Below are 17,111 nucleotides of genomic sequence, written 5' to 3' on the forward strand. Positions count from 1 at the left end.
ATAAATATCTGTTGAATACTGAATAGCAAATTGTTTTGCAAATGGTGTTTTCTAGCACTATGGCCTGTGCCACCCTAAGTTCACGTGTGCGCGTGCATACGCACACACATACACACACACACACTCATTCTTTCTTCTTATTTATATATATAAGATGCGCTCAGTGCTACTTAAAGCCATGTTTAGGGACACCTGGATGGCTCAGTGGGTTAAGCCTCTGCCTTCCGCTCAGGTCATGATCTCAGGGTCCTGGGATCGAGCCCTGCATTGGGCTCTCTGCTCACTGGAGAGCCTGCTTCCTCCTCTCTCTCTGCCTGCCTCTCTGCCTACTTGTGATCTCTCTCACTCTGTCAAATAAATAAATAAATAAATTTAAATTAAAAAAAAAAGCCATGTTTAGCTCAAGGCATTAAGAGAGTTATCACTGGAAGAAAGCAGAGACTATTTCTGTAAAAGGATAAGACAATGAAGTTTTCCCTTGGCAATGGTCCCAGGAATGGTACAACCCCCACTCCTCTCTAGCTCTATCTCTGCCAGTCCAGAGAATCTGTGGTCTGAGAGCCCCTACCTATTCGCTTCCTCTGCACAATCGGTGGGATGAATTCCATTCAGTCTCTTCATTCACTACTACCGTTGCTTTGTCAAATTTTTAGTAGAGCAGGGCTTTTCCTCTTAAGGAATTCTACGATTTTTATTAGGCATTCCAGAGCAAGAATGTGTATGTCTTTGTTCCAATCTTCCTCTCCCATAAAGCCTTTCCTGTACCTCCTCCCTCACCCCACATCAAGTCCCATTTTGTATTTCTTCCAACTATCCCCACCCCAACCCCATCCTTACCCTACATGTGGTACATATGGTCTCTATGTAGTGATTATCTTTGCCTAGCTTAACTGCATATGTTTCATAACTAGACTATAAACTCCTTGAGGAAATCCCCCGTCTTTTCATCTTTATATTCCTTCACACATATGCTACCTCCGAAATATGGTCTTCTCTTTGGTCCCAGAGCTGCTGTTTCTTTCCAGCTTTGATCTGTCAAAATAAATGTTATTTGAAAGAGGAATCTAAAAATAGAAAAACAAAACCGTCAGGTTGAGCCCATGAAAGTAAAATGCTCCCTGAGAAGGACACTTGCAGAGCTCTCGGTTAAATGCTATTTGAATCCCGGAGCTGGAATTCCTCTGGGGGTTCCTGGCTCCCTTCCTCAGGCATTGGCCAGTCTTGGCCCAGCACCAGGAGCTGTGTGGTCCCTGTCCCTGAGCAACACAGCACAGCAGCAGGCTAGCGGCTGCACAGAGACAGCACAGATATATTAACAGCGCCCTCATACTGTGGCTCATGAGATACCATTGAACACACCAGGTGGCAAAGAGAGCAACTGATAATATTTAGAAAGAAAGAAAAAATAGAAAAGACAAAGCTTGCATTTAGGTATGGCTTAATATCAGGGACTACTCCCATTGTTACAGTAGATACTCACAATAGCTCTGTGAAGCAGGCTGGTTAGTTATTATCCCCCATTTTATAGATGAGGACACTGAGGATTAATATTTTAATTACTTGCTGAAGGTGACATAGCTATAAATGGTAGAGTCAAGTTTTAGAACTAGGTCTCTTGACTCCCAGATCTGAAAGTGCCATGCAAGCTTCAAATCTTTAGGGAAGGTTTGAGAAGGAAAATGAGATTTCTCTGAAAAAATTCTACTTCCTAAGTAATGTAAGTAGGCAAGGACAGTGGATATCATAGAAATGGCCCTCCAGGAGACAGAAGACTAAGAAACTTCTTATTATGAATCCAAGGTCAAGCCTCTGAGATCCTCACTTGAGTTTGCAGTGCCAGTTAAAAACAGAAGAATTTGCACCTTGTTGCTTCAAATTCTACCTGAACTGGGACTATTCCATAAACAAACCTGCCCGAGAACAGTGAAAAGCTGCTCACAGCAGTCACCAAAATGCAGATGTCACAGGAGAGAAGCCCTATTCCCTCCCAGACCTCAGCAGTAGAGGACAACCAATCACTCTTTTATCTTTAATGTTCTAGTGCCATAGCCCATCTGCTTCTACAAAACAGGTAATTTATGCAATTTCCTTATGTAAGGTTTAAAAGAATGTCCAATGCAAACCTGCATATTTTCAGGCTCTGCTACTTAGGAATGTAAATTATTTACTTGTTTGCCTCTGATATGTTGTTATTGTATCTTGTTACCAACAACTGGGATTTCCTGTAAGAGAAAATTGTATATCTTTCCTATGAAGATACATTTTAATAAAGCATAAAATTTTTCAACCCTCAATTATTCACAGTTGTATGGGGAATACTTAAGATTCTATTCACCAGAAAGAAAAAAAAAATCTATTCAGAGATGTATGCCTGTGTTTTGTTGTCAGGGGTTGGGGGGGAATAGCACATACAGACTTCAGGTTTGCATAGCCAGAGAGGTTGCCAGATCTGAGACTTTATCCCTCTCCTTCTAATCACCTAAAACTTCTGGCCTTTAAAAATAGTTGTTACGTGTATGGACCTGAGATGAGGAAGACAAAATCCCTTATGGTGTCAGAAGAATGTGATTTGGTAATCTGAAGTAACTCGAAGTTACTTGGACAGAATTCACATTCACTCAGGTGATAAGCTGTACAAAAGGAAAGTAGGAAGAGACTTTGAATTCAAAACATTGAGGAGAAATTGGTAGAGGTTTGGGAGCTTGACTTGGACACCTTAAATTAATATTTGAACTTATTTATGAATACCAGCATGGCCGTGAGAGACTCTACCACAATTGGAAAGTCTAAGGACAGAGAGCAGACCAGGATTTGAGCTAGGCCACCGTGGGATCATCGAATGGCAAGCATTAGGTGGATTCTGTGGAAAACAAAACAGGATAAACAAACACGTGGGCCCAAAAGAAGCATGCCAAAAGGTAAGTTGTTACATTTGGCTGAAAGTGGACTACCTGGAGTGAGGGCTGAGAGTCAAGGCTAGAAAGACAGGTGGGGAAAGTCTTAGGAATCCGCAATCCACCTTCAGTCTCAGTGGTTTGCTAGAAGCACTAGCAGCTCAGAAAAGTCAGTGTACTCTAGATTTCAGTTCATCACGTCAAAAGGAGACAGATGGAAATCAGCACTGGGTGTGGTACATAAACAATGAATCACGGAACACTGAAAAAAGTAAATTAAATTAAAAATAAAATAAATAAAATCTGGTGACAACCAATAAATAAATAAATAAAATAAAATCAGCAAATGTTAGCAAATGGATGGGGCAGAGTCCAGGAGAGAGCAGGTGCAAGCTTCCAATTGTCCTCTCCCAATGGAATCCTAGGGACAGCAGTTAATTCTGCTGGCAACCAAATGTGACAACATGTATGGAGTATGGCCAACCAGGGAAGCTCACTCAACTCCTGATATCCACGGCTTTTTATTGGGGGTCAGTCACATAGGCCTGGACCTGTCTGATGACCCTAGTACCCAGTTTGCAGCCCCTTCAAAGGTCAAACTGATAGACAGCATAGAGCAAAGTACCCACCATAAATCACACTGTTAGCATAGACTATCTGTGCAAGGGCCCCAGATGTAGAAAAACACTCTAGTCAGGCAGGATAATCTAAGGGTTTAGGGGTTATCTTCAAGATACTGTCAAGGGCCAGTCCTTTCTTTAGAAAGTGCAGGGTTTGAGTACCTTGGATCTGCTTAGTTAACCCTTTACTGCACAGGGGCTAAACCATGGAGGCCTTCATGGGAAGCCTTGAATGCCAGAGAGAGAGGGAATAGACAGCTTAATCTAAGAGCAGAATTTACAATGGTTAAAGGAGAAAAGGTAAAATACTAGAGGACCACTTTCAAACTTTTGTACTTATCCAAGTAAGATATCCTGAAAAAGTATGAGTTCCAAGGAGCATTTTTTAAGCAGAGGAATTATATGATGACTCATAAAGTTCTATCAGGTCACTATATACAGGACTGCACTAAGCCAACAAGAACAGGAAAGCTTCATTTCCAACATATTAAAACCTCAGTCAAGAAAGCACAGTAAACTCCTGCCACAGCCCATTACTTGTACGTGGAGATGATCCCAGCATTTGTTAAGAGGCTATAATAATTGGTTTTTGAAAGGATTTCCAATTCCATGTGTCTAAAATGATCTTCTACTAAAAATAAATGTTGTGGTAATACAATAATTTTTAAATTAACTATTTTTCTTGCTTTCTACTTCTCTTTTTTTTCCATTTGGCCTTTTTTATTATTCCAGCAAACTAGCTGTTTTCAAGGACTTCGGAAATGGCTGTGACAGTCCCAAGAAGAGAGAAGAGGGGGAGGGAGAAAAGGAAGGGAGGCTCCCCTTTGATTTTTTTAAAATTTTATCTATTTTGCCTAGGGTGGTGGGGGGCAGGGGCACAAGCAGGGGGAGCAACAGGAAGAGGGAGAAGCAGGCTCCCCATTGAGCAAGGAGCCAGATGTGGAACTGGATCCCAGGACCAGAGCTGAAGGCAGCCGCTTAACCAACTGAGCCAGGTGTCCCTCCCCGTTGATTTTTATGCATTAAAAGCTTAGGCATTTGGAAAGGTACATATATAAATATATATACATATGCAAATAATATATAAATAAATATATATCTATGTATATAAATAATATATAAAGATATACAATATTTTTGTATATATAAACCAGTCAGCCTGACTAGCCTTCACTCTCAAGGATACCCTATATTGAAGGGAAAGGAAGTCAGAAAGGAAAGGGCAGTCATGATTTTGTGTGCCCCACTAGGAGGAGCTCCAGATGAGTTCTGGTAGCTGGCCTGGGCTACAGAGAACTGAGCCCCACATCTTGGAAGGACCTAGACAGGTTCTCATAGACAGGACTTAGAGAAACTTAGAGACTGACCTATACCCCAAACATGGTCTAGAAGAATGACATGCACATCCCCAAGAGTGGCTGGATGTGGCAAAGCTAGTAACCAGACCAGAAGTAAGTTGCCATTTAAAAGTAAACAGATCTAGGGACTCTTGTTTGTACCTCGGACCAAGCCCTCATGGGACAACAGGGGTCTCAGGGAAGGCCTGCATAATCACATCACAAAGAGGACCCAATGGGCCTGTCTCATAATGTTGTCTCATGAAATGAACTCCCTGGGATGTAAAGAAATTCAGGGAAAATGTTAGAGTTTGAACCCCCAGACTGATAACTAGTTTTCTATCACCCTCCAATAGAGTTGTACATTAAAGAAACTGTCAGGTTGTAGGAAAAAGTTAAGTTCTCCTTCTCATACCTGGCGTGGGTCCAGACCCATACCTACTCTATGACTTCCTTACAGCTTGTAAGGTGTGTCTTGGCTGGTTTGAAGTAAGCTCCCCCAGCACCCTGTGCCTACTGGCCTCCAGCACATCGTACAGAAAACTTGTCCGGATATCTGTCTCACTGAGCTGAACTTTCTGAGGGAAGGCATTAGGTCTCATATACCTATCTTCCACAGTGCCTCGCACAGTGACTGGGACACCTGAATGGCTTAGGAAACTTGATAAACGAATACATGTTATTTTCGAAAAACAAGTATGAGAAGCTGAAGTAGATGAAAACAAACCACAATGCTGCCCATTATGCAAAGTTACCCATTCAGGTTTCTGCCAAATCACCATTCAGAAATTTTTAATGCAATTTGACAGATCTGGTCAGCAAATATATGAATCAATGAGTTGTTCTAGATTTGAGTGGACCCAGTCTGACGGTCAGTGGTAAAGTAAGTCTGACAAAGGAGGAATTTTTATTTTTATGATGTGGGAAATACATGCAAGGATGAAAAGGCCCTATTTCCACTAAAGTTTATGGAAAATAATGTCTAAGCTGCCAGGAGTTTCACTTCTGTGGTGAGATATTTCCAACTTTCTTTCCTATATATGTTAGCCTCTCAGAGGTTCTAGTGTGAAAGACTTGAAACACACACACACACACACACACTACATCACAGCTAGGTATTCAGATAGGAACTGTAGAGAATTCATAACAATCAAAGAAGAAACATGGCAGAGGCCAAAAGAAGAAAACAAATTACCCAAATTTATAAAAACAAAGCAGTGTCCAGCCTACTTCTGAGGAGCAACAGTCCCCGGCAAAGGAAATGAGGCAATTGTTCCTTTACTATTTTGCAGACTGCTGAAAGGCAAATGTATCCTTCCAAAGTTAAATATCACTGCTCTCCCCCCACCCCCGGCCCCGCTTTGAGTCTAAATTTAACTTTAATTTCTGATCAAACTAACTGCCTGTAGAATGACAGAAATTCATTATCATGTAGAAAAGCATTTCTCTCAGTGGCATGTACCTGGGAGAGGAAGAAAAATAGAACAGTCGCATGAAAACCACAGGCTTAGGTTCATGGTGAGTTCTCTACGCACATCCCAGAGTTCTCTCTGTGATTTATTAATATATCCAAAGTTTTTCCATAATTTGTTAGATGAGTACTTAGCTGAAAAAATTAAATATTGCCACAGAGTATGATTTGAGGAATAATCGAACCAGCCCTGATTGAGTGAGAATTGAGGTGTGCACTGGGCAGAATTTTAAACAAAGCTTAAATCAGGCATTTTCCATCTTCCCCTTGTAACACAGCTTAAATGCACCCCAAAACTGCCTTCCGTCCCTGCACACAGAGGTCCCTGTGGGGAGACATGACTTCTCTCATCATTTCCAATGCCCTCAGGACTTTGAACCCTGACTCTGGTGATAATTTCTCCAGACCAAGAGTAGAAGGTACGGTGGTAAAGTCCATTATGACATCATAGCTTTGGAAGTGAAGTGAAAAATAAGTTACTCCAACCTCTTCATAATACTGAAATCCTTTCTGTATTATTGCCAAGTAATCAGGCAGTTTCTACATAGCTGAACAGGTCGTCAAGTCCACCTTTTAACAGGAACCTCTTTTTTCTAATACTTAGAGTTGTAATAGAAACTCCATTTCACAGATCGTTATATTTGGGGAAATCAGCTTCTGACGATATTATAACAGCACCATCAGTATTAGCATCGGTGTTTTCAATGTGCCAGACTGAATGCTTTTTATAAGTCCAAAATTAGGTACAGAGTAAATACTTATTTATTTTATGTTATTAAATATGAGTTGGAATGCAGAAAGGAATCAGAATAAATTACAAATTTCGATCTTACTTACTTTTGATCTCTCTCTGTCAAATAAACAAATAAAATCTTAAAAAAAAAAAAAAAAAAGCAAAAGTCCTTACAGTCCCACAGGGTCTGAAAACATCTTCCCCACTCCCAGTTCTGTCTACCTCTGTGGCTTCTTGTCCCTCCGCTCTGCCCCCCAATCCACTCCCAACCCATGGACTTCCTTCTTGCTCCTCTATCATGCTAAGGGTGTTTCCAACCCTTTCCCTTTGCCTAGAAACCTCTTTCCCAAGGTGTCTGCATCACTGACTTCTCTTGTCAGGTGTCTGCTCCCATGTCAGTTCTCAGTGAAGATCTTTTTGACTACTCCACCAAAACTACACAACCACACCAGCTCTTCAACCACACTTGCTCCTGTATATCATGCCCTACTCCAGGACACTTATCAATATCTGAAATGCTGTGGATTTAGTTACCAAAGTTATTTAGTATCTCTCTCATTTTCTCCATAAAACACATACTCCCAGTGAGGACAAGTTTCCCCACCCTCTCCCTTCAAGCATGTGGAAAACTGTCATAGGTATAGCTGGTGCTCAACTTACTAGTGTTTGCAAAATGAACACATGCATGTTCCACGTCTTTTAAACTCTCTTTCATATTTGTTTCCTTTTCTGTTTGTGCTCTATATTGGTTTCTTTCTTCATCTTAATCTCATATTGTATTGAATCTCTTCAGCTATGCCTAACATGCTGTTCAGATATAATGATTTAACATTCAGCATTGTTTTCTAATTGAAAGTCTTTTAATAATCGCTTTATTGAGATATAATTCCCATACCATGAAATTCATCTATATATTTTTATTTGGTCAACTTTTGTCATTTTTTCCACTCCATTTGGAATTTTTCATAGTAACCTATTTTTTATTATGATTTATAGTCTTCTGCCTCTTTTTAAAATTATCTTATTTTATTTTTTTAAAGGTTTTATTTATTTATTTGACAGAGATCACAAGTAGGCAGAGAGGCAGGCAGAGAGAGAGAGAGAGGAGGAAGCAGGCTCCCCGCTGAGCAGAGAACCCGATGCAGGGCTTGATCCCAGGACTCTGGGATCAGGACCTGAGCCGAAAGCAGAGGCTTTAACCCACTGAGCCACCCAGGCACCTCTTAAAATTATTTTAAATGCAAGTTTTTATAGGCCTTCATATTTTCCCATTATCTGAAATTTCTTGGGTTGCTAATCCTCCAGGTCATTGACTATCGTATAGTACGTGGTTAGTGATTTTTGTTGTGAGCTTATCTTCCCTGCAGAGTCTTTTGTTGTGTAGAGTCCATTTGTTCTGTGTCCTGGGAGCATCCCTACAAGGGTCTTCGTGTGTGCAACTGCCAAGAGCTCTAAGGCTTTCTCTGGTTCAGTACCAGACTTACATTAATCTCACAAACCCAGTACTGCAAGAATTGAAATCTGCATCCATATATGAGGGAGCCTTGAATTTAAGATTGCTCATGGGTAACTACTGCTTTTTTCCCCATTCAGAGCCAAAAAGTCACACTTTCAACAGCTTTACTTTGGCTGGTAAAAGGTGTTTTTCTCGTCATCTTTTCATATAAGGGCAGCCTTCCTAGCACCTCAACTCTGCCTATACAAGACTCCCCCAGGGTCTCTACACTTTCAGCTTGAGCATTTGCCTGGTTTTAAATTCCCTCTTTGTTTCTAGCATGTGAGAATTTCCACTTCTTTCTTTTAAGCTCAGATACTTTTTTTTTTCTTTTTGGTCATGCTGTATGTACCATTTCTATATATTTGTAGTAAGGGAATCTCTGTTAGCCCAATCCACCATATTGGAATTAAATGATACCATTTAAAGTGGCTTTTCATTATTATCCATAAAAAATTAGTAGAGATAAACCCTAAAAGAACTTAAAACCTCAACCTTAGCATATTGAATTAAGAATCAACTAAAAATATATGTTCTCGAGCTAGATTACCTGACACTGAATGCCAGCTCTGCTTCTACTTGTCTACGCAACTTGACCAAATTTGACTATCTGTGCCTCCATTTCATCAAATTTTAAATAGGGATAATAATAGCACCTACATTTTAGGGTTTTCTGAACATTATACAATTTTCATATGCTTAAAGAACTTAGCACCAGGAACACACAGTGAATGTTAATGAGACTTAGTTGATATCATCATCGTCTCCATCATTATTGTATTAAATTCTGCACATGGAGTTCATCCTATATATTTTTTGTGAGCCACTCAATTAGATGTTATATTCTTTTTGCCTACAAAAATGTCTGGCAAATAATTTGGTATTCCTAAAATATTTGTCGAGCAAGGGTTGTTTTAAAAATGCATTTTAATCTATTCAAAATAATGACACATTTTTGAAATCTATGCTAGTAAAAACCAGGGTCTTAGGGGCTGTTTCTTGTTACTCAAATCATACTATTCTAGTTCCCAGTTCTAATCATATTAAAATAATACCTTCCTTGATAAGTTACTCAGAGAAGTTCTATAGCAAAACTAAAGAAGAATATAACTTAAAAATTCAATAACCGAGTTATTATGGGTACAACTGATGGTGAATATTTAAACAAATTAAATATAACAAGAATGTACATTGATATAAATATTGCTATAAATAAAATATAGATGAAAAAACTGAAAGATGTATCACATATAAATAATGCATTAGTAATAATCACTGTATCTAAAATCCCATGTTATACACAAAAATAAATACAAAATGAATTTAAACCTAAATATAAGACCTGAAACTATAAAAATCCTAGAGAAAACAAAGGTGATAATCTCCTTGATATCAGCCTTAGTAACATTTTCTAGACATGTCTCCTCACACAAGGGAAACAAAAGCAAAAATAAACTATTGGGACTATACCAATATAAAAAGCTTTTGGAGGGGCACCTGGGTGGCTCAGTGGGTTAAAGCCTCTGCCTTTGGCTCAGGTCATGATCCCAGGGTCCTGGGATCGAGCCCTGCATTGGGCACTCTGCTCAGCGGGGAGCCTGCTTCCCTTCCTCTCTCTCTGCCTGCCTCTCTGCCTCCTTGTGATCTCTGTCTGTCAAATAAATAAATAAAATCTTAAAAAAAAAAAAGAAAGCTTTTGGAGAATGAAAGTAACTATCAACAAAATGAAAAGGCAATGTATTGAATGGGAGAAGATATTCACAAATGATTTATCTGATAAGGGGTTATTATCCAAAATATGTAAAGAACTTATACAATCAACACCACAAGAACCACACAAATAATCTGGCTAAAACTGGGCAGAGGATCTGAATAGACATTTTTCCAAAGAAACCATGCACATGGCTAACAGACACATGAAAAGATGTTCAATGTTGCTAATCAACATTGAAATGCAAATCAAAACCACAATGAGATATCACCTTATACCTGTCAGAAGGACAAGAATAAGTGTTGATGAGGATGTAGACACAAAGGAACTCTGTGCACTGTTGGCGTAAATGTAAATTGGTACAGCCACTGTGAAAACAATATGGAGTTTCATATATATATATATATATATACACACACACACACATATATATGTGTGTATATATATATGTATGTATGTGTATATATATATTATATGATTCCACTACTGGATATTTACCAAAGAAAACAAAAACACTAATTACAAAAGATATATACATCCCTATACTGACTGCAGCATTGCTTATAATAGCCAAGATATGGAAGCAACCTAAATGTTCCTCTATAGTGAATGGATAAAGAAGACATATCACTCACACATACACACACACACACACACACACACACACACACACACACACACACGTGGCATATTACTCAGCCATAAAAAAGAATGAGATCTTGCCATTTACAACAACATGAATGGAGGGTATTATGCTAAGTGAAATGAGTCAGACAAAGTCAGACAGAGAAAGACAAATACATATCATTTCACTTATATGTGGAATCTAGAAACAAAACAAACGAATAAATGAACAAAAAACCAGAAACAGACCCGTAAACACAGAGAACAAACTGGTAGTTGCCACAGCAGGGTGGGGAGGGGGGCACGGTGGAGATGAGCAAAATGGGTGAAGAAGAGTAGGAAGTCCACCTTTCAGCCCTTTAGCTATGGAATGAATAAATCAAGGGAATGAGAGCTACACAAAGGGAAAATAGTCTATATTATATATATATATATATATATACACAGATATATATACACACACACACACGTAGTCTATATTTATATACACATATATAGTCTGTCTATATATATAAATATATAATATAATATAATATATAAAATTATATAATATCTATAAATATTTATTTATATGTTATATATATAAAATCGATGTTATTAGTAATAAAAATTAGGAAGTGTGTAGGGGAATGGTGACAAGACTAAGGCATGTTACTTTCCTCACTTTTTATAGGGAAAAGTTAAATAGACCAGACCAATATTTTTCAAATTGTTCTGCCTCTAACCCACAGTATTGTATGCATTTTCCATTAATCTCCAACACAAACATATGCATCTTTCTTGTCCAACATCTTAATGTACATATATATTTGATTGTAAGATAAAATGAGTTCTTAATGTGGGCCATGGCTAAAAAGATTTGAAACGCATTGCACTAAATTGGTTTTATGTCCCAATATTACGTTATGATGCACATTTTAAAGAACATAAATCTGACCGATTTTGATAATTAAAGTATTTCTTTACACTTGTGTGACTTTATAAACACTTCTCTGAAGTAGAATTTTTTATAAGGATGTGTAGGATATATTTCAGTAAAAGAAATGAGTCAACAAGGAAGCATAAATGGAAAGCATAAATCAAAATGTAAAAATCAAACAAAACACATTTGTTCAAAATAGATGAAAGTAAGTTAAATGCCCAAATGATAAGACAAATAATCTGAAACTAGGTTCAAATGACTTGATCATGTGCCGCTAACAGCAATAACAAAAATCAACAAATGATTTTACGTTTAAACTCATTTAAACTTATGTTTAAATCATAAACTTATGATTATAAGGTCTAGTGAAGACATATTAGAAAAACAAAAAAAAAATTGTGGTTTGATATAGCAAAAGTCAGCTCTGGTGAAATTCCAGAGAAAATTCAGTTCAAAAGACCAAAGATAGGGGTGCCTGGGTGGCTCAGTGGGTTAAGCCGCTGCCTTCGGCTCAGGTCATGATCTCAGGGTCCTGGGATGGAGTCCCGCATCGGGCTCTCTGCTCAGCGGGGAGCCTGCTTCCCTCTCTCCCTCTCTCTCTGCCTGCCTCTCTGTCTACTGTGATCTCTCTCTGTCAAATAAATAAATAAAATCTTTAAAAAAAAAATAAAAAAAAAAGACCAAAGATATTTTGTATAAATAAGGAGCGCAATTCAAATTAGGAAAGAAAATTTTACACCATATATGATTAATAAGCTTTTATTACTTTTCTAAATCCTATTGTTTTAGTTATCTATTGCCAATTAATTATTCCAAACTGAACAGCTTAAGCAACAAGTATTTATTATGTCACAGTCTCTGTGGGTCAGGGATTCAAGAGTATTTAGCGAGGTGGTTTTAGCTCAAGCTTTCTCCGGAGGTAGCAGTCAAGATGTGGGTTAGGGCTCTAGTCTATGAAGCCTTCACTGGGGCTGGAGATTGACTTCCAAGGTGGCTTATCCACATGACTCTTGATAGAAGGCCTCCGTGCCTTCCCTGTGAGCCTTTTTGCAGGGCTGCTTGATTATTCTCAGAACATGACAGCTAGCTTTCCCTGAAGAGAAGGATCTTAGATAGAAAGAAAGGTACAAAATCGTATTTTATGATCTAGCCTTGAAGATCATACGTAATCACTTTGGCTACAGTCTATGGATCACACAGGAAAAATCCTGAAACAGTGCACCTGGAGATGATGTAAAGGCATGAAATTTGGAAGCAGGGATAACTGGAGCTCATCTTAGAGGCTGGGTAACCCTCCACCCCTCCAAAAAAAAAAAAACAAAACAAACAAAAAAAAAATCCACAAAGGCTATACAGTTTCAAATCATAAAGTGTAATACACAAAATAATTAAACATAAAAAATAGCTAATAATTTTTTTTTTTTTTGAGAAAGTGAGAGAGAGAGCAGGAGGGAGGAGCAGAGGGAGAAGGAGGAAGAGAATTCCTAAGCCGGCTGCTACGCCCAGCGTGGTGCCAGGCTCCATCTCACCATCCTGAGGTCATGACCTGAGCTGAAATCAAGAGCCAGATGCTTAATCAATGTAGTCACCCAAGCACCCCAAACTCACTGGTAATTTTAAAAGCAAATATTTTAAATAATATCTGTCAGATTGGGGGCACCTGGGTGGCTCGGTGGGTTAAAGCCTCTGCCTTCGGCTCAGGTCATGATCCCAGGGTCCCGGGATGGAGCCCCACATCGGGCTCTCTGCTCAGCGGGGAGACTGCTTCCCTTCCTCTCTCTCTGCCTGCCTCTCTGCCTACTTGTGATCTCTGTCTGTCAAATAAATAAATTTAAAAAAAAATCTGTCAGATTGTAAGAAAAAAATTGTTAAGTCTGAAAAGCCAAGTATTGCTGAGGTTTAGGAGTGACAGAACTAATAGCTCATAGAAGCAGAAGTGATTTCAGCCACAGTGGAATTCAGAATTATCTACTAAATTTCTGAACACCCTAAGATCTATCAAAAAATCTTCAAGTCTTCGGACTGCTCCACAGAAGTTCTTGCTCTACCCTAGAGAACTTCTTGCACCTGAGGACATGTCCAGGAATATTTTTAGCCACATAATTTGTAACAGAAAAAAAAAAAAAACAACTAGAAATAAGTACTGAATTGTGATTGAGTTTTAAATTTCCCAAATTTACTACTATGGAGTTATATTAGAAACAAATAAAAATCCAATGGTTACAAATAATGTGAGTAATAGGAAGACAGAGTTAAAAATAAGGGTTTGATATGAATACTTTCTGATACGATGCAGAATATATTACCCCTTAGCTTTCTGATCACATGTCAAAATGTAAGAAAAAAGGTCCAAGTTTAAATCCAACTTAATAGTGCCCGGGTGGCTATAGTGACCTTGTTTAAGTGTCAGCTCTGAGGACTAAAAGGGCAAAATTGAAATGCAGTTTTGCGATGACCCCGGACCTAATAATGGGGCTGACACTAAATAATGAAACCTTTCCCAGAAGATATAACATTTCCAAACCCTGCAGTTCTCAGGAGCTACTTTGACTCAGACTTCCTGGAATCTAGAATACATACAGCCATTATGCCAAAAATAATTTTTAAACACCTCTCTGGCTTATAAAGTGTGGTACCTGAAGGCATCACACATCTGTTGCCACGGCTATGAACTGGCTGGATGGGAAACAGAGAGGTGGCTGAAATGTGTTCAGTGTTCTACTTCCCTTCTCTGCACCCTAATTTCCCGAGCTGTCTCCTACAGTCTCTGCCCAGTTCCACTTTTCCTTGCCAGGAGCCCAAAGGGACTTAGCCAGTATGGTTTTTCTGCTCCGACTGGCTCTGGCCTGGTCACCCCTGATGTTGCTGGCATAGACCCGGCCTCTAACATCAGGCCTTGGGCATGGCTGGTGTTAATGCATGGCAGGCTCCGTCTCTCTTTGGTTGCTGCAGGCCACTTTCAGGATAGGAAATGCTTCTCCTTTTGGGGGGATGATAGGCCTTCTCCCCTACTTCATGAGTTTCCATTTTCCTACAATTTCCCTAGGAATGTAAATTCATATCATTGATACATTCTTCAAAATGCATCAGCTTAGAGTCCAACAATGGATATAAACAATCAAGCCCACAATCACTGTACATCTTGATGATCATTTAGCACAACAGCTACCACGCCAGGGCCAGTGTTCCGGGCAGTCAGACCAGCTTTATATGTATAAGGTCTGTGAAGCCATACAAAAATTCAGCATTTTGTAGGTGGGAAAACTGAGGCACAGAAGGGTCTAACATCTGAGCCTTTGTTCTTACATAGTCCCTGATTTACTAGGAGCACTCTGGAAGCACACTGGAGGTACATTAACTCGTTCCTGGGTTTCCCTCAGAAGCTCTAAGAAGACAAATACAAGCTACAGAATTTGAACAGCATCCCTCATTCCATGAAGCACCAGGGTTCATTCAGCTCTTCTGATTGGCTAGATAGAGACTCCTCCCTCCTCATTCACAGTAAGTTAGCATCCTCACAGATGTACTCTCAAAGAAAATAATCTTCCCTTAGACAAAAAGGCTATTCTTATAGCACGAAGGTGGATGACCTGGTAGGTCCTACAAATTAGTCCTCATTGTCCACTTATAGAAAAATGGGGGAGGCAGATTTTTAATAGAAGGATATCCTACATGATGACAGTTCAAATACCTCACTCTCGACCAATGCTTTCATTGTGGGACATAGCTCCCTCTCCATCTGGAATCTTTGAGAGTAACAACAACAATGCTGCATCAACAACAGCATCAGTAATTATATTCCTCAGCTACTGAGCATTTTCTTGTGCCAAATACCAAGCACTTTACAGCAATGATATCTATAAATCCTCAGAATAATACAATAAAGAGGCCTTGGTTATTGTAAGTTTACAGATGAATAATCCTAAAGAAGAGAACAAATATTTTGTTTAAAATTGCACAGAATATTACTCAGCCATTAAAAAGGATGAATATCTATGAGTTACATCGACATGGATGGAACTGGAGAGTATTACGCTAAGCGAACTAGGTCAATCAGAGAAAGACAATTATCATATGGTTTCTACCCATATGTGGAATATAAGAAATAGTGCAGAGGACAATAGGGGAAGGGAGGGAAAACTGAATGGGAAGAAATTAGAGAGGGAGACAAACCATGAGAGACTTTTGACTCTGGGAAACAAACTGAGGGTTGTGGATAGGTAGGAGGGTGGAGGGAAGAGGTAACTGGGTGATGTGATGAGCACTGGGTGTTGTATGCAGCTAATGAATTGTTACACATTATGTCAAAAATAATGATGTACTTGATGTTGGCTAATTGAATTTAAATACAAAAAATTAAAAAAAGAAAAAAATGAGTAAGCTTAGAAGCATACGTTGTAGTAAATTGGAAAATACAGGCTTAACACAAAAAAAAATGAAAAATTAAAAAAAAAAAACAAATTAAATCACACAGATAGCAAATGGCAGAGCTACTACATAATAAGACCCATCTCCAAAGCCTGTGCTCCTAAGTGTTTCATATACTCCCTTCCTTTGTCCTTCTATGGACTCTGGCACTTACTGTTTGAGAACATTGTACCTGAGGGCTAGCAGCCTCCCATTCCAAATAAGCCTATCATTCTTGCACACATGAGTCCTTTGAGTCCTATGGCATCAATTCTGATAAACTCAAATCCCAAAAGAAGACACAAATCTACTTTGTACAAATTGGTTCCTAAGCACTTCCCAAATAGATGGTCATACTGGTTTCACAGATTTTTGTAGCTTTTCACAAAGACTATTCCCAGTTTTCCAGAACTAGCAAATTTCTCAAACATGTAGGTGAATGATTCAAAGAAAAGGAGCTAATACACATTCAAACATTGGTAAGAAATTGTGTATAGCTCTGGATGTCTATCAACTAATGTCCAGAGTTCTCAGCATTCATTCTGACTTAGGTCTGACTCTTGGCCTTCAAGCTCATGTTCCAGGAACGCTGACATATCCCCACCCACTTCAAATAGTGGGCTGTTTCTGCTATAAGTTTTTCCTGCCCTCTATCAGGAGTGCTTTTCTCCCTTTTTAGACATTTTCTGTCTGTCTGAACCAACCCATTTTTAAAGCCCAGTTTAAATTCATCCTTCTCTATGGTGCCTATCCCAAACATCCCATTTGGGAAACAACTGCTTTCTATTTCGCACAACCCCTGAATTTTCTGTAAGCTTCTTTATTACACATGTCACACTGGTATGTATACTGGTTTAGAGTTATTTATAAGTATGCCTATCTCTTCTACTGGATTTT

Source organism: Martes martes, assembly GCF_963455335.1.
Source record: "Martes martes genome assembly, chromosome: 10".
Classification (NCBI taxonomy): domain Eukaryota; kingdom Metazoa; phylum Chordata; class Mammalia; order Carnivora; family Mustelidae; genus Martes; species Martes martes.